Raw genomic sequence first — 22,262 nt, 5'->3', positions numbered from 1 at the left:
AACCGACAGCTTCCTGTAGTAAGTACTTCAGGGAGCTGGGGTACCTGAGGTTGTGTTGAAAAATTAGAGGTTTCCGAGGCTCAATATCAGAAAATAAAGGGGGGAATGCCAAGAACACATATTCCCAGTAGTCTGATCACACATCTAACTCCAACCGTCAAAATTGGACAATTTGCTTCAAAGACAGAAGTCAGCTAGACAGAATACACCAAGATGAAAGAAAAGATTCTAGTCTTTGTCAATGATTAAATTGTGTCCATGGTATGTTTTTTTTGGGTTGCAACAGTAAAATCAACTCAAAAGTGTGTGTGTGTGTGTGTGTGTGTGTGTGTGTGTGAAATTTCAGTAAAAGGTAACTGTCTTTTCCTGTGGGGATAATTTACCCATAAGGAACCACTTCACAGCTGGGCATTTTCCATGGTAGAAAGTATCTCCTCCTTCACAGAAGATGCCTGGTGGTAACTCTTATGACAAGGTGGCTTCCTAGCGAATGCACCAGAATGCATTAAAATACTTGCTTCCCTTGACATCCAGTGCCCCACACTGTCTAGGTTTCCCTTTCACCTCCCTGATCTCTTCCCAGTCTTATTATTGGTGTCTCTCCCCACCCTGACTTCTAACCCCGCACTGACTGCACAGCATCAGGCACTGAACCTCTTCTCTACTTCATTCTCTCCAGTGATGATCTCGGCCAGGCTTCACGAAGCCATCTACATGTTGTTAACTCCTGCCCTTCTACCTCCAGCCCAGAATTCTCTGCTGCATTCTAGACTCCTCTAAAAGAAAGGCTCGACTGACATCTCTACTTGGATCCCTAACCCATATCAAGTCCAACCCTCCCCCAAACTAAGCCTATATCCTACCTAAGTTTTTGCCATCTCAGTAAATGGTAATTCCATTCATCTAGTTGCTTGGACTGAACCCTGGGCTCGTTTCTTTCTTTCATAATGCTCCAGATTGAATGCTTCAGCAAATCCCATTGATCTATATCCAAATTCTACCCAGAATCTAATCTCTTCTCACCACTTTTCTGCTACCACCTAGCTGAACTGAAGCCATCATCATCGTTTTTTCTAGGTTACTGCGAATAGGCCCCTTTTTGGCTCTCCTGCCTCAACTATCCTGTCCCCTACAAACTATTTTGTTCACCAGTGGTCCTCACAGGGTGCTCCCAGACCAACAGCATTGGCATCACCTAGGAACTTGCTAGAAATGCAAATTCTCCTGCATCACACCAGACCTAGTCAATCAGAAACTCTGGGGATGGACGTGGCAACTGTGTTGTAATAAGCCCTTGGAGGTGACTGATGCATATTCAAGTTTGAGAACCAAAGCTCTACTGAAGTGGTTAGCCAGAATGATCCTTTAAAAATGTAAATCAGATCACGGTCACCTCTCTCCTCATAGTCCTCCAGTGCCTTTCCAGCTCATTTGAGTAGGAACCCAAGTCCTCAGGAAGGCCTTCAGTGATCATTGCAATCCCTTACCCATTCTCACCATATGTGTAACCACCTCTCTATTCTCCTATTCACTGTGCCAAACCAGTCTGGCCTCTGCTTTGCCTTTGTGCCTGCTATTTCCTCTGCCTGAAACAGCCTCTTTGCTCCCTTCTCTCCATTACCCTCTCCATAATCAATGTGGCCCCCTCCCACCTCGCCTTCCAGGCTCTCCTCAAAGGTCAGCTCATCAGAAGGACTTTTTCCAGCCACCATATTTAAACTTAAAAAACCTTTCCACTCCCACTTCTGTGCTCCTTTTCCCTCCCTTGTTCTACACTACTTTTCTCCATAGTGCCCATCGCCTTCTGGCATAGGGTATTTTGTACTTGCTTATTTGTTAAATGGTCACTGCACCCAATAAATATATGCTCTGTGAGGCAGGGATCTGTATATGTTCTTCATTGCTGTATCATCTAAAAATGCTGGCATATGGTAGGAGCTCTGTAAGTATTTGTTAACTCAGTGACTATCTAAGTGATGGCCAAAACATCCCTCTAGAGAGCTGATACATTTATTCCAAGGATACTGTCAGTATTCAAAATATTTTTAGGGAAAATAGTCAGGACATAAGGAAACCATTTAGGAAGATACTACCTACAATAATCTTGGAGAAAGATGACAATGGCTTCAACTTGAACAGGCAGTCGCATAGGAAGTGGTTGGAAGTGACTGGCTTCTGGATATAATTTGGATATGGAGTTGATGGGTTGAGGTCAGTTTACAGGTCACATATGGAAACCAATCTCAATATTTAAGAGAGATCCCTCCTTTAAAAAAAGTAAAAAAAAAAAAAATACAGTTGCTCAACTTAATTATACACATTATTTACTAGTCCCAGAATCATATGACATTTGGCTTTATTGCAGAAATCAGATTTCCCCTTGAATAGTGAAACACAGAACCACTGAAAACAATCACCAGCTGCGAACGCAGTTTCCTATATGATGAAAGAATACTTTGGATTTTCACTGGGCATAATTTTACATATGTGTGATTTAATCATAACAGCAATCCTTTGAGATCCTTGTTATTTTTCAGGTGAGGGAAATAAGGCCCAGAGCAGAGGATTTCCACCCAGGCCGGGTCATACATTTTCGTGATAAGGAAGAGTAATGCGTTGGGAACAAATGTGCATAGTGCCTAGAAGAGAACATTTCAGTATGCCTGATTTGCCTTTCTTGACTTCAGACTCGCATCTCATAAGGACAACTTCTCCAAAGGATCAGAGCCCTATAGCAAATAAAGGCATAGCCAGGACATAGGGGCCAATTCTGTTTTTAAACCTACTGTTTAGGATGGGAATGAGTTTCCTTTCAAAGGCCAGAGCCCTGGGTCAGGTGCTGTGGTTCCTCCAGACACTGTTTCCAGTATCCCTAGGAGAAACCGTTGCCATCACCATGGGGATTTGATGCTTTCCAGGGCTATGTAGACAGCATTGTCTTGGGACAAGGAAGTATTGTTTGGGTAGAAATAGAGGGTGTTTCTCACTAGGGATTTGGACTTGAATACGGATTCACATTTCAACAATGCCTTCTTTTGTAAAAATGGTGGTTTGGGTTTTTTTTTTTTTTTAGGTTTATGTGATTTTTTTCAGACTCAGATCACAGTATCCAATGACCGTTTCTCCTACAATGTTTCTTAAGAATGTTAGGTATGTGTTCCTGCATGTTATGGACCCAGGGAATAAAAATCACTTTGCATATTAACTTGAAGGCTCCTTGCTATCTTGAGCAGACTCTGGGATTCCCTGTCATGGCAGAAAGGCAGGGGGCAGGACAGAACGGCCTCACGGGTGGGAACCGGCACTCACCGAGAGCAGCATCTAATGAGTAGAGACTTCAGATCCATGATTCCAGTTAATCTTCACAATCATGGAGCAGATATTATTCAAGTTTTCCAAATGAGAAATGTAATTAGGTAACTGGAGCAAAATCACACAGCTGGTGAGATTAGAATCTGGGAGCAGTTCCCAGATCTCACTCCAAAACTGTTCCCTTTCCATTTCCTGTTCCAGGCTTCCTTGCTGACCTTTTTAAGCTTCACTTTTCTCCGATGAGACACCTGGCGGGAAGAGTGCGTGAGATGGTGCTCGCCAACGCCCCCATCAAAAACCGCACCAAATTTCTCCTCTCTGTCTCCCTTGTTCATCATCTTACCTTCCCTTTCTAATTTTTCTTTTTCTTCCTTCTCCTGTTCTTTCACCACCTGCTTTCTTTTCATTCTCATACTCTTTTTTCTGCAGAAGCCCCAAATCTAAAGAGCCCATTCCCAGTGACAACATAAGCTTTAAAAACAATCTTCTAGGAATAAGCCAACAAGAACAATGCAAGGTCCACGTGAAGAAAACTATAAAATTTTATGGAAGATAAAATTGATGGATGGAAAGTTATACATGTTTCTGAATGAAAGAGTTGATATTATAAAGATGTCACCTTTCCAAATTAATCCATAAATTTAATGAAATCCTAATAAAAATCCCAACAGGAGATTTACTGAACTCCATAAGCTGATTTTAGAATTCACATGGAAGAAAAAATGCGCAAGAACAAGCAATAAAATTTGGGGGGAGGGGACAAGAAGGAAGAACCTGACTTTTCAGTTATCACAATATACTAGGTTCACGTTAAATAATGTTGTACTGGTTCAGAATAAAGACATGAACAAAATGAACTGAAAAAGGAAATTCAAAAACAAAGGAACATCCATTTCAAATCAGAACAAAAAGGACAGACCATTCAAAAATTATATTGAGAGGGTTGGAAAACCGGAAAAAGATTTAATTTGGATGCCAGTATCACATCATACAACACAAAACCCAAATGGACTAAATTCTAAACACCAATTTTTAAAAAAACCCAAATCAGGAAGGAACTACATTAAATTTTCGTACTGCAGCTTTTACAATGTTAGGGGAGATGGTAACGAAGTCTTCTTAAGGAAGACATAAATTACAGGAGCCATTAATAAAAAGGTCTTACTTTGAACAAACTGAAAGGTCTGTATGACAAAAAAATAAAAAAAATTAAAAGTCCCACTGAAAGTCTTTGCAAAATATATAAAATAAAATATGCAAAATCTATTAAAATCTCCTAAAATTATTGAAAAGGATAAAATGTAAAACTGGTTGAAAGAAATAAAGAGATGGTTAACACACCAAAAAAGAATGATAAAATTTAAAGAGTTGCTTAGTGTCAACACTAATAAAGGAAATGCAAAATAAGCAACGAGGTACACTTTATAACCAATCAGGTTGTGAAGAATAGATTGACACCAGTATTATCAGGTAGAAATGGGTGATTTCCAGTTTGTAATAGGGTACATTAATACAAACTTTTGTGATGGCAACTTAGAAATAGCTACTAAAATTTAAAATAAACATATCCTTGGAATTCTGAATTCCATTTCTAAGAATCTATTCTTTGGAAACATTCATTCATGTTCAAAAATAAACACAGTCATTGCAGCTTTATTTATAATAAAGAACAATTGGAAAAGGGCAGAAATTTGCTTCAATTAGGAAATGGTTAAATGAATTTTGTGCATTTATACTGTAGAATACTGTATGATGATTGAAAAAAAAATGAGGTAGATTTATATTTACTACGTGAGAGTTCCAAGACATATGGTCAAGTGAGAAAAGCAAGATACCAAGTGCTGTGGGCGAAGAGGACTTGTTTTTTTTTCACTCTAACATTTCATAATACTTGTATTATCTGTAGTTACTAGCACATTTTGCTTATGTAAATATGAATAAAAGGAATCTTACTTAATATGATCCAAGGAACCACAGCAGTACCATTACTACTGTCGCATTTCCAGTAAGTTTCACTGGGGCCCACAGGCTGTAAGAGGTCTTGAGCTATGCCCTCCTAGGTCAGGAGTGGATTGGTGATACTGAGGGCAAGAGGCTGGGGGCCCAAGAGAACAAAGCTGAAATAATGTTGAACTAGCACAAGAGGGGAAAGCACCTTCTCGATTCCCAGTTTACTGTTCTAGCTATCAGCAAGACTGACTGACTCACTTCCCTCTTCAGCTTTGGACTTCAGCGGAACTCCTTTTGGCAGTGGGAACAAGGTGGCATCCGTCTGCCATTTCTTGGTAAAATCCCTCCTGTCACAGGGGGAAAAAACAGCACTAGGTCTCTCTCCTCTTTCCCATCTACAACCCCTTCTTGTTTAGCTGAAACATTTAGGGGGGAAAAAGTCCTAAAAATATTTTTGGTAATATAAACATACATGCATATACAAAGACCATATATTAGACTTTGCATCAAGAATCATTTTTTCCTGGAAAAATTCCTTTAGCAAATTAAAAAGAAATGTACCATCATTCAAAACAAAGCCATTATTATACAGGTTTGTGCACATGCATTTCTCCTAACTATTTTGTACCACAGTCTCAGAATATTTCTTTTCCAATTAGATTTTTCACCTTCTAAATATTTTGCACTGTTTTCATATTTTTTCAGATGAGTATATTGGTTAACTTAAGCCTCACATTTATAGCAAGCTAGAATCAAAACTACAAGTGATCAGAAAAATAAGAAAGTAGGAAAAACAATTTTGCACTTATCACTTGAAAAACAACCAAAGTACTTGAGTATTTTGAGCAGAACGAACGGTGGTGTGAAAATCCAGCGCCTTCAACTCTATGGCTCTGCACCAGTCACTCCATGACACGTGGACAGGTGCGTAGCCTCTTAGATATTTCACAGATAGATGAGTTTCCTTCTCTGTAAATTGATAAGTTTCACGAGCTCTTTTTTTTTTTTTTTAAGATTTTATTTATTTATTTGACAGAGAGAGACACAGCAAGAGAGGGAACACAAGCAGGGGGAGTGGGAGAGGGAGAAGCAGATTCCTCGCCGAGCATAGCGCTGGATGTGGGGCTGGATCCCAGGACCCTGGGGACCCCGGGACCCCACATCACGACCTGAGCTGAAGGCAGACGCTTAACGACTGAGCCACTCAGGTGCCCCAGTTTCATGAGCTCCTATTGTGTGCTGAGAACTAGGTTCTACACTTTATGTATTTTATTTTTTTTGATTCTTATAACAGCCATTTGAAATAGAGATTACTCCCTCCATTCTTTAGATGAAGAATTCGAGTCTCAGAGAGAGTAAATAACTTTCCCGAGAGCTTACAACTAAAAGCGGGAAGCCTGGATTTGAATCCAGGTCTAATTCTGAAGTTTGTGATTTTAAGCTAAGAGCTAATCATAACCTTTGGTATATGTTATTTTAAGGTTACCTTTGCATTATACCATTGCTTCTGCTGGGTTGGGGGAGAAGGAGGAGAAGCAGTTTGCAATAAGAGGACTTTAAGACTCTTGCTGTTTCAGAAAGTGAATATAACTTAAAGCTTCTTCCATATCTAGCATGTTCAGATGGGGACGGGGCAATGAATTTCCATACCAGGCTGGAAATTTATAGCCGCAAGGGCATCCTGAAAATTTCCACTAAGACGACACATGATTTAAGCGGCTGAAGACAGACAAATCTCCCAGCTGAACCTTAGAAAAAGACACTTCCAGGTCAGATTTGCTGGCTAGCCTGGATGCCTATGATTTACTTATTGTGTGATGAAGTGGTGGGCTTATGTTTCCAGCGCGAACGATTCAAAAGCTTTCTGTGGTATTAAACTGAGACACATAAAGAAACAAAAGGCAATTAGAGGCAATCAAAGCATTCAGAAATTAAGATTCAATTCTGCATTTGCTAAACTCTTCATCAAGGAAATCAGTAAATTCTTTTTAAAACCATCAATATGATACACAGAGAATTAGAAAGGCAATCAGTTTTAAAATGTACACGTGCTTCCTAGAATGCTGAGGGTATGTAGGGCTGAGCCATTTTTCACTTGTCTTACCCGCATTTATTTAGACATGTGCCCGTGAACACTTTCTTGAGTAATATTTCTATTTCAGTTGACAAATGAATGGGTATGTAACTCTCTGAGTGCCAGAAAAATCCTTATGACCACCAAAGAATAAAAACCACACCGAACTATTTATATAAGTGCTTCCAGTACAATGCAGTGGGCAGGATTCTCTTATTTGGGTTTTGGTATACAAGATGTCTGAGAATCTCTGAAGTCACATTTAACCAGTGGATCTTAAGGCTTGTGAGGGCACGATCATACTCAGCCTCTAGGAACCTTCTAAGTGACAAGAAGACAGGATTAGAAATTATTTTTCTTTAATTCAAGCAACTCTTTGGCTTCTTTGAGTAATACCTGCATTTTTCTCAGGGCCACATTCAGTACTTCTAGAAGATGAAGTAAAACATTTTACCTTTCAAGTTTCCCCCTTCCTTAAGTTATTCACTTATTTTGCTTTTCTTCATATGGCTCAGTTTCTCTGTTTCATCGAAGTTTTTCCTGCCTGGCTCCTTTGTACCTACTGTTACCTCTTTCTGAAATACCCCCATGTCTCCTTTCCCTTTTCTATCTGGCCCATGTTTAAACTTTTAGCTTAAATATCACCCTTTGGGAGAGTTCCTCCTTACTAACCAATAAAGCATGTCCCTCTACCAATGCAGGGGTAGCTCAGTATTCACAAATCAATTAATGTGATACATCACATCAATAAGAGAAAGAATAAAAACTAAAAGATCATTCCAATACATGCAGAATAAGCACTTGACAAAGTACAACCTCTATTCATGATAAGAGCACTCAATAAAGTAGGTCTAGAGGAGCCATACCTCAACATAATCAAGGTCATTTATGAAAAACTCACACCTAACATACTCAAAACTAAGAGTTTTTCCCCTAAGGATCAGGGACAAGACAGGGATGACCACTCTCCCCACATATATTCAACACAGTACTGGAAGTCCTAGCCAAAGCAATCAAATGACAGAAAGAAATAGAAGGCACCCAAATTGGAAAAAAAGAAGCAGAACTCTCACTATTTGAAGATGACATGATTTGTCACCTGAAGATGACAGGTATTCATAGAATACCTGAAAGACTCCACCAAAAAACTGCTAGACCAGATAAATGAATTCAGTAAGGTTGCAGGATAAAAAAAATCAATATACAGAAATACATTGTATTTTACACACAAATAATTAAGTGACAGAAAGAGAAACTAAGGAAATAATCTCATTTACAATTGCACCAACACAATAAAACACCTAGGAATAAATTTAACCAAAGAGGTGAAAGATCTATATTCTGAAAACTATAAAATACTGATGAAAGAAATTGAGAATGACATAAACAGATGAAAAGATATTCCCTGCTCATAGATTAGAAGAAGAAACATTGTTAAAATATCCACACTACCCAAAGCAATCTACAGATTTAATGCAATTCCTGTCAAAACACCAACAGCATTTTTCACAGAGCTAGAACAAACAATCCTAAAAGACCCCAAATAGCCAAAGCAATCTTGAAAAAGAAAATCAAAACTGGAGGTATCACAATTCCAGACTTCAAGTTATATTATAAAGCTATAGTAATTAAAACAGTATGGTACTAGCATAAAAATTGACACATAGGTCAAAGGAACAGAACACAAACCCCTGAAATAAACCCACAATTATATAGTCAATTAATCTTCAACAAAAGAAACAAGAATATGCAAAAGGAAGAAGTCTCTTCAACAAATGGTACTGGGAAAACTGGACAGCTACATGCAAAAGAATGAAATTAGAACGCTTCCTTACACCATAGACAAAAATAAACCCAAAATAGAGTAAGGACCTAAATGTAAGAACTGAAGCTATAAAAATCCTAGAAGAGAACACAGGCAGCAATTTCTCTGACATCAGCCATAGCAACATCTTTCTAGAAATAACTCCTAAGGCAAGGATAACAAAAGTCAAAACAAACTGTTAGGACTACATTAAAATAAAAAGCTTCTGCACAGCAAAGGAAATAGTCAACAAAGCTAAAAGACATTCTACTGGGTGGGAGAAGATATCTGCAAATGACATATCCAGTAAGGAGTTAGTATTCAAAATATATAAAGAAGTTATACAACTCAACACCAAGAAAACAAATAATCCAATTAAAAAATGGTCAGAAAAAAGACAGAATACCGTTTGATCTCAGTCATGTGTGGAATTTAAGAAACAAAAATAAAGTATAAAACAAAACAAACAGAAAAACCACTCTTCTAACCACAGAAAACAAACTGGCAGTTACCAGACAGGAGAATGTGGGGGGATGGATGAACTAGGTGAAGGGGATTAAAAGTACACTTACCACGATGAGCACTGAGTAATGCATAAAATTGCTGATTCACTATACTGTACACCTGAAACTAATATAACACTCTGTTCATTATACTGCAATTAATTTTTTTAAAGATTGTATTTATTTATTTGACAGAGAGAAATCACAAGTAGTCGGAGAGGCAGGCAGAGAGAGAGAGAGGAGGAAGCAGGCTCCCCGCTGAGAAGAGAGCCCGATGTAGGACTCGATCCCAGGACCCTGAGATCATGACCTGAGCCGAAGGCAGCGGCTTAACCCACTGAGCCACCCAGGTGCCCCTGCAATTAATTTTTTTAAAAATATTTTATTTTTATTTACTTATTTGAGAGAGAGAGTGACAGAAATAGCAAGAGAGAGCATAAGCAGGGAGAAGAGGGAGAAGCAGGCTCCCACTGAGCAGGAGGCCTGATGTGGGGCTCGATCCCAGGACTCTGGGATCGTGACCTGAGCCAAAGGCAGACGCTTAACCGACTGAGCCACCCAGGCGCCCCTTTAAATGTTCATCTACCACTCTCCATTTGGTTCCATAACTTTAAACAAACACATGAAATTATCTATTTATTTATCTATTTTAAAGCAATCACAATTATCATTGTATATCTAAAAATAACATTTATTTTCTTCTAGTATTTCTGACTGTTCCAACAGGACTGTAAACTCCATAAGAGTAGGGAATGTAGTGGACATTATTCACTGTTGTATTTGTGACCTTAAGGCAACACATACAGTATTGTTTCCAAGTCAAAAAGTGATACATATATTAAAAAAAAAGTGATACATATATAAAGACAGTATAAGAAAACTATAGACCAATGTCCCTCATGAATATAGGAGGAAAATCCTTAACAAAATATCAAATGGGTCTCAGCAACATACAAAAGCAATTATACATCATGACGGAGTGGAATTTAATTCAGAAATATAAGGTTAGTTCAACATGTGAAAATCAGTTAATATAATGCACTCTATTAATACAGTGATGGAAAAAAAAGAAACAGGTTACCATCTAAACAGATGCAGAAAAAACACTTGGCCAAGTTCAATAGCTATTTATGGTTTAAAAAGATACTCTCAACAAACTTCCCCAACTTGGTAAATGACATCTCTGAAAACCTACAATTAATATCACCCATAGAAGTGGAAGACTGTATTCTGTCCCCAAACCCCAATCAGGAGTAAGACAAGGATGTCCATTCTTATCACTTCTATCCAAGATTATAGTGGAGATTCTTCCCAGTACAATAAAAAAATAAAGATATCAGAGGCACATAGATTGGAAAGGAAAGAGTAAAACTGTCTTTATGTGTGATGACAGAGTCATGTATGTAAAAGGAATATTATAAAAAAAAACAAATAACTAGAACTAACAATCTAGGTTAACAAGGTCAGATTATACAAAATCAATAAAGAAAAGTCCATTTTATTTCTGTAAACTAACAATGAACCATCCAAAAATGAAATTAAGGCAATAATTTCATTCACAATATTAAAAGATCAAACTACTTAGGAACATATTTAACAAAAGAAATGCAGGTAATTAAAAATAGAGCTATCCTATGACCCTGTAATTGTACTACTGGGTATTTATCCCTAAGATACAGATGTAGTGAAAAGAAGGGCCATATGTACTCCAATGTTCATAGCAGCAATGGCCACAACAGCCAAACTGTGGAAAGAGCCAAGATGCCCTTGAACAGAAAAATGGATAAAGAAGATATGGCCCATATATACAATGGAATATTACACCTCCATCAGAAAGGATGAATACCCAACTTTTGCATCAACATAGACGGGACTGGAAGAGATTATGCTGAGTGAAATAAGTCAAGCAGAGAGAGTCAATTATCATATGGTTTCACTTACTTATGGAGCATGAGAAATAACATGGAGGACATTAAGAGAAGGGAAGGAAAAGTGAATTGGGGGAAATCAGAGGGGGAGACGAAGCATGATATTTTTGATAAGAGTCTCCAGGGTAATCCAAAAGGAGAAAAATAATCTTTTAAACAAATGAAATGGTGCTGGAAAAGCTACAGATCTACATGCAAAAAAATAAACCTAGCCTTCTTCCTTATACCATGTATAAAAACTTACTCAGGACAGATTGTAGACCTAAATATAAGAACTAAAACCACAAAGATGAAAGTCTTTGCAATCTTGGGCTGGGCAAAAATGTCTTAGATATGCCACCAAAAGGATACTCCAAAAGAAAACGGCAAATTGGAGTCATCAAAACTGAAAACATTTGCTCTTCAAAAGGCAACTTTAAGAAAATGAACTAACAATAAACTGGGAGAAAACATTTGCAAAACATAAACCTGATAAAGGATTTGTACCCAAGATACATATTAGAACAAACTTTTAGGGGCGCCTGAGTGGCTCTGTAGGTTAAGCATCCAACCCTTGATTTTGGCTCAGGTCTTGATCTCAGGCACATGAGTTTAAGCCCTGCATTGGGCTCCATGCTGGGTGTGGAGCTGACTTAAAAAAGAAAGAAAAGGTAGGAAAAAGAAAAAAAACTTATAATTCAATACTAAAACCAATAGCCCAATAAAAAATGGCCAAAATATTTTAATAGACACCTCACCAAAGAAAATAAATGACTTGAAAATAAGCACATGAAAATATGTTCAATATTAGTAATCACTACAGAAATACAAATTAAAACCCTAATAAGACACCACTGCACACCCACTGGAAAGGCTAAAATCAAAAGGCTGATGATACCAAGCATTGGCAAAGCTGTAGAAAGGATGTTGCTTTTGAGGGTATTCATGTGAGAGGAAGATAAATGGGTACTATGGGAACAATCAAATCTCATGGAGGTGATGTGTCTTATCCTTTTTTTTTTTTTTAAGAATTTATTTATTTGACAGAGAGTGAGAGAAGGAGAGAGAGCACAAGTGGGGGGAGCAGCAGAGGGAGAGGGGGAAGCAGGCTCCCCGCTGAGCAGGGAGCCCGATGCGGAACTCGATCCCAGGATTCTGAGATCATGACCTGAGCCGAAGGCAGAGGCTTAACCCACTGAGCCACCCAGGCGCCCCTGTCTTATCCTTTTTTGATTGGGCAAATCTCAAATGGTTCTGCTAGGCTACAGGTTCTCAATTCAAAAATGAGAGAACTGTATTACAGGGGTCATACAACTCCTTCCTCTAAAATGGGAATGGGTAAGAGGCACCTGGGTGGTTCAGTTGGTTAAGCAAAACCTTGATTTCAGCTTAGGTCTTGATCTCAGGGCCGTCAGTTCAAGCCCTGCTGAACTGAAAACAAACAAACAAAAATCCCCAAAAGCACAAAAGACAGCTAAGTTAGTCATCTTTGGGGGCACCTGGATGGCTCAGTCAGTTAAGTGTCTGACCCTTGATTTGGCTCAGGTCATGATTTCTGGGTCATGAAATCAAGCCCCAAGTTGAGCTCTGTGTTCTGCATGGAGTCTGCTTGAGATTCTCTCTCTCCCTCTCCTTCTGTGCCCCTCTGTTGATACTAAATAAAGAAATATATAAATATATAAAATCTTAAAAAAATAAAATAGGAATAGGTGGAAGGGAAAGGAAATGTTACTGCAGGCTACGCAAATACATACTTGCAGCTCTAAGTGGTTATGATAAGCGTGTGTGTGACAAGGAGTCTCCAGCATGACCAGAGATAGGCTGCAGGCAGATGAGCTTTGAGAAGCAAATCTGGAGAGAGTAACATCAGACTCTGGTTGTCCTTGAAACCTTGGCTGTGGAAAACTGGTTTGAAAAGAATATGGGAGCAATATAAAATATAGAAAAAAAGTATTTTTTTACTCTTACAGTAAACTGCTTTCTTCCCTCATTTGAGTGAAAATTTCCTAGTGATTTGATTCTCCAGGCAACCTCACTGCAAATCTTTAATACAAATCATGAAAGCAATTATCAAAGAGGAAGTCTTTATGTCCAGCCTCCTTCCAGTGTCTTGGTTTTTCTCTGAACTTCTCATACTGTGTTTAAAATGAAAATAAGATTTTATGGAACTATAAGTAAAAAAATGAGTCATTAATACACATCAAAGATTGAATTTGACATGCCTGAGTATGTTTATCATACTTCATGAATTATTTGGAGTATTGTTTGTACTTAGAAAATTTTACTTACCCCGCCATGGTGCACATTCTTATGAGGCTTGGCTAGCTTTAAGTTACAGGAGAGATTCAGAGGAAATCTGTGTGAGAAATACATTCCCCCAGAAAAGTATGTTAATAATTTGTTTTTTCCTAATACAACCTGGTAACAATTCAGAATATCAACCGTCTGATTCAAATTTTGGCAGAACTATCATCTTCCTTTTTTCCTCTGATGGGGCTGTCTGACACAGGAAAGCACACGTTATCATTTAAATTGTCCCTTTATGCCACAGAAACTTTATATAATATTGAATTCGTGAGGCAGTAATGGTTACACCATCCCACTTCACAAATGTAACTCTAACATGTGATCATCTAGTCACCATCTGTAAGGATCCTATAAGAGGAAAATTACTGCTTCCCAAGGCAAGAATTTTCATTGTTAGATAATACTTTCATTTTCAGGTATACAAATGCCCAATATACAATTTCTAAATTAAGGAAATTGGGTATTAACACTATTTTTCTACTAATGAGCATTGTAGTCTCCAAAAATACATAGATATGTTAGATTTTTATGCTCAAGGGAAATTAATAGTCAATCACCCCTATTATTTGAATGATCAATCAGGGGCAGCAGGTGAAGAATGGGGGTGGTATTTGTTTGTACAGGGTAGAGCATCTGATTCTACTGTGGTCACGAGCACTGTATTCTCAAGCATAATGGTTCAGTGGTTGACTTAGGATTGTTTTGAATCCCATTGGTACTATAATTTATAATACTATGTGGTCTTTAACCTCTCGGAGGAAAACACAGTACATCAAGTTATTAACACTATAAGTAAAGAAAGCTCTTGCCTACAGTATAAAATGAAATATTATAGGAGGCCAAATTGAAGAAGGCCAAAGAGAGTAAGGTGTCCTTCTTGCTTCCATAGGTTTCAACAGGGCAAATAATGTTCAATGCTAAGGAAAGGATTGTAAAGACTACTGAATCTGATGTAGGTGCTACCATATTATGTCTCTCAAACATTTCTTGAGACTTGGAAATACTGCATGGAAAGACAAAAAGAAATTTCTGAGCCATCTCTTTTCTTAGAGTATTTGTTAAGTCTTCAGAGACTTGAAAGTCATCAAAGAGAAAGCAAATGAAGGGCTGGTGACCAATGTGCAAAGAACTGCGATTCAGGGGAAGTTGCAGAAAATTCAAGGCAGTGAAGATAGACCATGAAGCCAGATTACTTTTGTAGCTTTATTTCACATGAAGAGATGGCATCTGTCCACATCCACCCTGGATAACTTCAGAGGCCATCATCAAAGTACTGGATCATTTTAAAAGTTGAATCTCCCCTCCAAGGAGGCAGCTCTCCTTAGAGATGAGTCTTGTTTGCAAGTGAATGGCCTCTAGCACTTCAGTTACACAGGAGAGAAGAAGAATCTCTTCCAGAGCAAATACCCAAATATCCCCTGCACATTTTGTGTCATATCAGTATACCCCTTTGTATAATTTTTTATTTTATTTAATTTTTTTAATAAAAAAAATTAGTTAAGCATCTGCCTTCAGCTTAGGTCATGATCCCAGGGTCCTGGGATTATGCCCCATGTTGAGCTTCCTGCTCAGCAAAAAGTTTGCTTCTCCTTCCTCCCCTCTGACCCTCCCCCAGCTTGTGCTTGCTCTCTATCTCTCTTTCAAATAAATAAATAAAATCTTTAAAAAAAATAAATAAAATATTTAATATAATAATATAAAGGAGCTCACATTGCATTTGGTTTTCATGATTCTTCAGCTTTGTTTTTTTTTTAAATGTAGAACAGTCCCTCTCACTTTGTGTGAATTTCATGACATTGCTGAAGTTAAAATTTTAATCCAGCCATCCTGACTGACCTCAATCCGACAAGTCGTGGCCCAAAACCCTCCCCAGATGTAGTTAGGCAAAAATAGTTTAGAGGAAGATTAATACCGCCTTTCATTTGGTAACTTTTTTAAGTAGCTGCAATAGACAGTTGGTTCCCGTGGTCAAATAGACCATACCCTAGACCCAACTGATTTTTTTTTTTTTTTTAAACGAACACCAGTCATCCTGGATCCTCCCCATCTTGGGTTCTTGTGATTCCATTTTCGACATTGCTGCTAAAACCTTCCCAGTGGATTCTTCCTTATTGGTTTGGTTCACTCATGAAAAATAGTTGAGATTGATGTAGGAAACAAAGGCAGAAGAAAAATTGTTAAATTTCCTTACTACCTACAGCTCATTGACAAGTCCTTGAAACAGAGTGGCGTTCTTTTAGGGACTCAACTGCTTCGATGTTAATACTTTGCTAAGGCCAGCAGGTAACCTTAGCCCAACCCCCAGGATCTGGAAAGCCTACTTTAACGTATAAAAATTCCTTCAGAAACTTCCTTTTTCTACAACCCCCAAAAGACATGTTGGCAATCAGCCCCCAAGCATATGGCCCACTGATATACATCTGAAGGGTCTCATGACTTGGGTTCTATTAGATGCTACTAAATGATCTTTTCCCAACAATAGCTAGCCTCCTCAAGGTCCTGGAAACCTTGCTTCCAAAATGGCTTAGAAGCTGACACTATCCCTAAGCCCCTCCCAACTTGAAAATCTATGATGGGCCACTCCTCATGACCCCAGTGCAGCTCTTTCTGCCCATGGGTCCTGTCCCCGTGATTTAATAAAATCACCTTTTTGCACCAACGATGTCTTGAGAAATCTTTCTTGGTCCCCAGCTTCAAAACCTAATGTCTTTTCCTACACTGGATCATTTTAAAAGTTGAATCTCCCCTTCTTTCTTAGGGTCACCCTGATTTGTGACATGCCCACACATGATGAGCACAGCTTTGCAGCAGGAGAGAAGAGCTGAGCACAAGAGTCAGTCACTCAGGGAGGACCAGAATGGGGTGGACTGAAGGAACTTGAGACAAATGAAGGGCCTCAGGTTGGCAAGCAAAGAAAGATGACCCAGGATCCCAAGAATCCCTGTTTTATTTCAGGCAAAGGGCCAGCAAGGATGGAAGGGTGATGATTCCAAGATGGTACTGATGTCTTCCTAAGTGGGCAGTGAACCTAGAATGGAGTCTGATGTGGAACACTCTGAACCCAGTAGACAGGCAGATAGCGGGAAGGAAATTTGGTGCCTGGGCCAAGAGGGTCCTTGCCCTCAGGCAAAGGTTCAGGCATATTTCCTGTCCCCAGAAAGGTTGCTGCATAAAGCAAAGCAAGGTTTCAATGGAGAACTTATTTAAATAGAAGGTTAAATAGAAGGTTAGAACTGACTTTTATAACGGAGACAGAGACTGTGTGAACAGCAGAGCACTACCATTTCTGGATTTTACATTCAAAAGACTCTTTCCCTGGGGTGTCTGGGTAGCTCAGGCCATGATCCCAGGGTCCTGGGTTCAAGCCCCATGTTGGACTCCCTGCTCAGTGTGGGCTCTGCTTCTCCCTCTCCCTCTGCTCCTTCCCTCAACTCATGCTCTCTCTCTCTCAAAGAAATAAAATCTCTAAAAAAATTTCCTTGTAATTAAAAAAAAAAGAAAGACTCTATCCCCAAACAGTGGTGGTTCCAGGTAATATGTGTTCATTTGTCATCATCTGCTCTTCCTCCTCAATTAAGTCAGCCTAATCCTCACTTTACCTTTTGGCTCAGGACCTAGCTGAAAAGCAAAACAAAACAAAATCTCAAAATCCCCTCAAACCCTGTTCATTAATAAAATCTGTCTTATCAGACATCATCAGCCCATTGTGTTTTCAGTTGAAGTAAAAATTAATAATACACTTTGTATTCCAGGGGATTTCTTATGTTCTGCTTTCTCCAGACAGTTCTCACATTTATCTTGGCCCTGAGCTTCTGGCAGATTGCCCTGGGTCTTCCTTTAATGCTCTTCCAGTGCCATCCTCTGGAGCTTGCAGCTTGTCCTGGGTGACCAGATATATGCTCCTGTCTCATCCCCAGCGCTACTGACCTTGCAGGTTGTAAGAGTAAAGAGAAGCCAGGCTGTGCTGCAGTAACAAAGGGCCTCCCAAATCACCATGGCTAACACGAAGACTTATTATTTCTCATCACACTTCATGTTCATGATGAACCAGTAAGCTCTGCTCATACTGATTTTGCCCTGGGACACTGAGAGAAGAGCCTCCATCTGGAACATGGCCAGTCTCATGGCCGAGAAAAAGGAGAAATGGCAAACCACACACTGGGTCTAAAAGTGACTGTCTGGAAATGACACATGCCACTTCTGCTGACACTTCGTCGGCCAAAGGACATTTCATGGACCGGCCTGAGATCAGTGCTATAGGGAAGTATAATCCTCCCCTGGGGCACAGTTTACCATATATGTTGTTGCTGTTAGGATATATGTTGCTATCAGGGCTCATGTGCCTATCAGGATCGATCTGCTTCTCTATCAGGGTATATGTGACGTTGCAAAAGAACAAGAAGCTTCTGGGTCACTGGCTATAACTGAGTTTCTGGCTGGGGTAATGACCCCCTAGTTCCTCCCTAGGCCAGTTTTCCAGCATCTCTTCTTCTTCTCTCATGCATCGTGGGTTCCCGGTCTGCTTAGAGACCAGGCTTATGTCAGAATCGATAAGAAAGGAACAAGCATGGAATGGATGCCTCCTTTTCCTCTCGCGAACAGTTGGGTCACAGGCCTACCCTGAGCTTCTTCCTTTTTGGCTCATACAGCTTCTTCCTGAAAGACTGTTTTTGTTTTATTTTGTTATTTTTTATATATATATATATATATATATATATATATATATATATATATATATATTTATATATATATATATATATATATATATATATATATATATATATATATTTTTTTTTAATCCTGGCCAGCCATCTCAAAACACACTGCCAGCAGATTCGATTTTTCTTGTGTTTCTGGAGTGATTTTTTTTCTTTAGCACTTTTTAAAGCCCCAGTTCATTCTGGGTTTTGGCCTGCCTGGCACTTTTGTCACAAGTTTCTGTCATTCTTTTGGATTTATTTCTCCGTAACTCAAATTTCTACTCAAGGCTGAGTACAAATGAGATCACATTTATAGTAGTAACTCAGATTTCCCTGATTCATCTTGCCCCCCTTGCTCCTGACCTCACCAAAGGTCTTTCCAGTTATTTCTGGGTGTGCCAGGAGTGAGAGCTGGGGTCGGGAATCCGACCAAGTTCCTCTGTCTAGGCCCCACCCCCACAAATATCCATTGGTGGTGGACCCAACCTGACACTTGAGTTATTTAGGACTTCGGTTGCAAGTCATAGAATCCAGCTTGAGCTAACCTAACTCATGACCCCAAGATCAAAATGTAGAGTCTACAATAAGAATACCAGACCATCTCTCAGAATATATGAAATATAGCTGGGCCTCAAGAAAGTTCTGTTAGACTGGAAAAAGGAAATCTTTAACAATTTTCCCTACCTTTTTACCTGCTCATTTCTGGGCATCTGGTCTATCAGCTGGCCTTTGCAGACTGGCCCTATCTGCCCTGTGAGCCCACATTGGAGAGATCCCCAAGTTCTCCCCAAATCTCAGATCCAATTTCTGCGAAGAGGATGGCATTCCCTTGGGTTTGAGCAGGAGTCCAGGTCTGGACTTTAAGTTAAAAATGAGGGTTGCTTAGCACAAAAAAAGAGAGAGGAGTCTGAGGTTCACTCCATGATTTGACAGAATCAGGTGGGAATAGGGGTGAGGAAAGAAAGATTTTTCTTGAGTTTGCCAGAACTTCAATAACAAAGTACCACAGACAGGTGACTTAAACAACAGAAATTTATTTTCTCATAGCTCTGCAGGCCAGAAGTCCAAGAACAGGGTGTCAGCAGGTCTGGTTTCTTTTGACGTTTCTTTCCTTGGCTTGCAAATGATCTCCTCCTTCTGGCTGTGTCCTCATATGGCCTTTCCTCCATGTCTGCACAGCCCTGATGTCTCTCTGTGTGTCCTAATCCCTTCTTTTTTATAAAGACACCAACTGGATTAGATTAGGGCCCATTTAATGGCCTCATTTTAATTTACCTGTAAAAGTCCCATCTTGAAATACAGTCACATTCTGAGGGACAGAGGCTTCAGCATATACATTTGGGGGGAACACAGTTCTTCTGAACACAGATCATCTGTTGCCTAACAACTCACCCAAACTTTAGTGGTGTAAAACAAAACAAAAAAAACCCTTTTTAATTAATTTTTTAAATTAACATATAATGTATTATTTGTTTCAGAGGTACAGGTCTGTGATTCCTCAGTCTTACATAATTCACAGTGCTCACCATAGCACCTACCCACTCCAATGTCTACACTCCAGCTACCCATCCCTCCTTCCCCGCTCCACTCCAGCAACCCTCAGTTTGTTTCCTAAGATTATGAGTCTCTTATGGTTTGTCTTCCTCCCCGCTTTCTTCTTGTTTCATTTGAGAAAAAGGCAGCAGATCATAGGGGAAGAGAGGAAAAAATGAAACAAGAAAAAAAAAATTTTTTTAAGTAGACTCTATGTCCAATATGGGGCTTGAACTCATGACCCCAAGATCAAGAGTCACATGCTCTACCAACTGAGCCGGCCAGGCACACCTGTAAAACAAAAGTTTTTACGAACTCATGGATTATGTAGGTCAGAAATTCAGAAAGGGCATAGCGGGGGATGGCTCTTCTCTGCTCCCTGATGTCTGGGTCCTCAGCTCGGAATGACGCAAACGGCTGGGTGCTGGTCAACCGCTGAGCCAGAGGACCCACTTCCGAGATGGCTTCTTCACTCACGTTGTTTTGTGCTTGGGCTAAACGGCTGATACATGCTCAGATGGCACTGTCGACCACAACTACATGTGGCCTCTCCGTGTGACCTGTGCTTCCCATTCAGACGGCAGCCTCGGGGAAGACAGACTTCTTACATGCCCACTGAGGGCTCCAAGAACGAGTGTTCCAGTGATCAAAAAACACAGTGTTACTTCTACTGTATGATACTGACTGAAGGAGTCACAAGCACAGATAAAACGAATGCCAGAGAATTTGTGGCCAAGTTATGAAACTGCCACACAACAGGAATGTCCGAACTAGCTATTACATCACTGTCCCTTGAACCCTCTGTGAAAGGACTCATTTAATTCTCTCTCCAGACTGTTGGTTCCTTCCTCTGAAGTTTGTTAAGGCTTTTTTACTTTTTTTTTAAGTTCATGTATTTTTTTTAGTAATCTCTACACCCAACCGTGGGGCTTGAATTCATGACCCTGAGATCAAGAATCACATGCTCTTCCAGCTGGGCCAGCCAGGCGCCTCTGGTAAGCTTTTTATCTGATTAATTCCTCTCTGCACTGATGTGTCAGGAGCCACACTTGAGTTATTTTCTCATCACGCATCTTCAGCTTGCTGTATTTCAAGGCTTTTTCAGTATCCTCTTCTCTCACAATTTACTTGTGGATACTTAGGACTTTCACACTAGGGAGAAGGTCACATTTTTAGTTTCCTTTTCCTAAGCTATTTTGTTCAGTTGAAAGGAATTAAGGGGGTGTCGAACTTTATTTTTATTGAGATACAATGAACATAGAATGTTATAGTAGTTTCAGGCGTATAACATAATGCTTCAATATTTGTATACATTTTGAAATGATCACCAATGATAAGTCCAGGTAACATCTGTCACCTTATGTAGTGACAATTTTTTTCATGTGATGAGCACTGTTAAGATCTATTCTCTCAGCAACTTTCAAATATACAATACAGTATTATTAACTATAGTCACCATGTTATACAGTCCATCCCCAGGAATTATTTATTTTATAAAGAAAAGTTTCTATCTCCTGACCACCTTTCACTCACGTCACTCACCACCACCCCCCAACTCTGGCAACACCAAGCTGTTCTCCATATCTATGAGGTTTTGAAAATTTCACATATAAGTGAGATCATATGGGATTTGTCTTCCTCTGTCTGCCTTCTTTCTTTTTTTTTTTTTTAAGATTTTATTTATTTATTTGAGAGAGCAAAAGAGACAGAGAGAGTGCACAAGTTGGGGGGGAGGGAGAGACAGAGGGAGAGGGAGAAGCTGGCTCCCTGCTGAGCAAGGAGCCTGAGGTCATAACCTGAGTGGAATGCAGACATTTCACTGACTGAGCTGCCAAGGTGCCCCTCTGTCTGATTTATTTCACTTAGCATAATTCTCTCAAAGACCTCCATGTTGTTGTATATATCAAGAATTCTTTTTCTTAAGGCTGAATAATATTCCATTATATATTTATATATTTGTTTATTTATAAATTATAATGAATATTTATATTTATAAATAAATTAATGAATATATTTATATGAATAAATCAATAAATATTTATATATTCAGTCTTTTTCTTAAGGCTGAATTATATATATCTCACATATCTCATCTATATATATATATGCACATATACATATATACATCTCTCACATTTTCTTTATCCATTAGTCCATCTGTGGACACCTACA

General features: G+C 39.2%; 1 long non-coding RNA gene across 3 annotated transcripts in view; it reads right to left on the bottom strand.

Moving 5' to 3' along the window:
* Positions 1-2,087: 2,087 nt before the first annotated feature.
* The window catches only part of LOC131812853 (uncharacterized), a 104,887-nt gene continuing 84,712 nt past the window's right edge, over positions 2,088-22,262 (bottom strand). For all 3 annotated transcript variants that reach the window (XR_009346518.1, XR_009346520.1, XR_009346519.1), the window contains 3 exons: positions 13,840-13,906; positions 3,310-3,560; positions 2,088-2,266 (listed from right to left, as the gene is read on the bottom strand). This is a non-coding gene — a long non-coding RNA (uncharacterized LOC131812853). The remainder of the gene's footprint in view (positions 2,267-3,309; positions 3,561-13,839; positions 13,907-22,262) is intronic.

Source organism: Mustela lutreola, chromosome 12 (genome assembly GCF_030435805.1).
Source record: "Mustela lutreola isolate mMusLut2 chromosome 12, mMusLut2.pri, whole genome shotgun sequence".
Lineage (NCBI taxonomy): Eukaryota > Metazoa > Chordata > Mammalia > Carnivora > Mustelidae > Mustela > Mustela lutreola.
The sequence above is the reverse complement of the archived record's forward strand: the minus strand, read 5'-3'. Positions and strand labels throughout refer to the sequence as shown.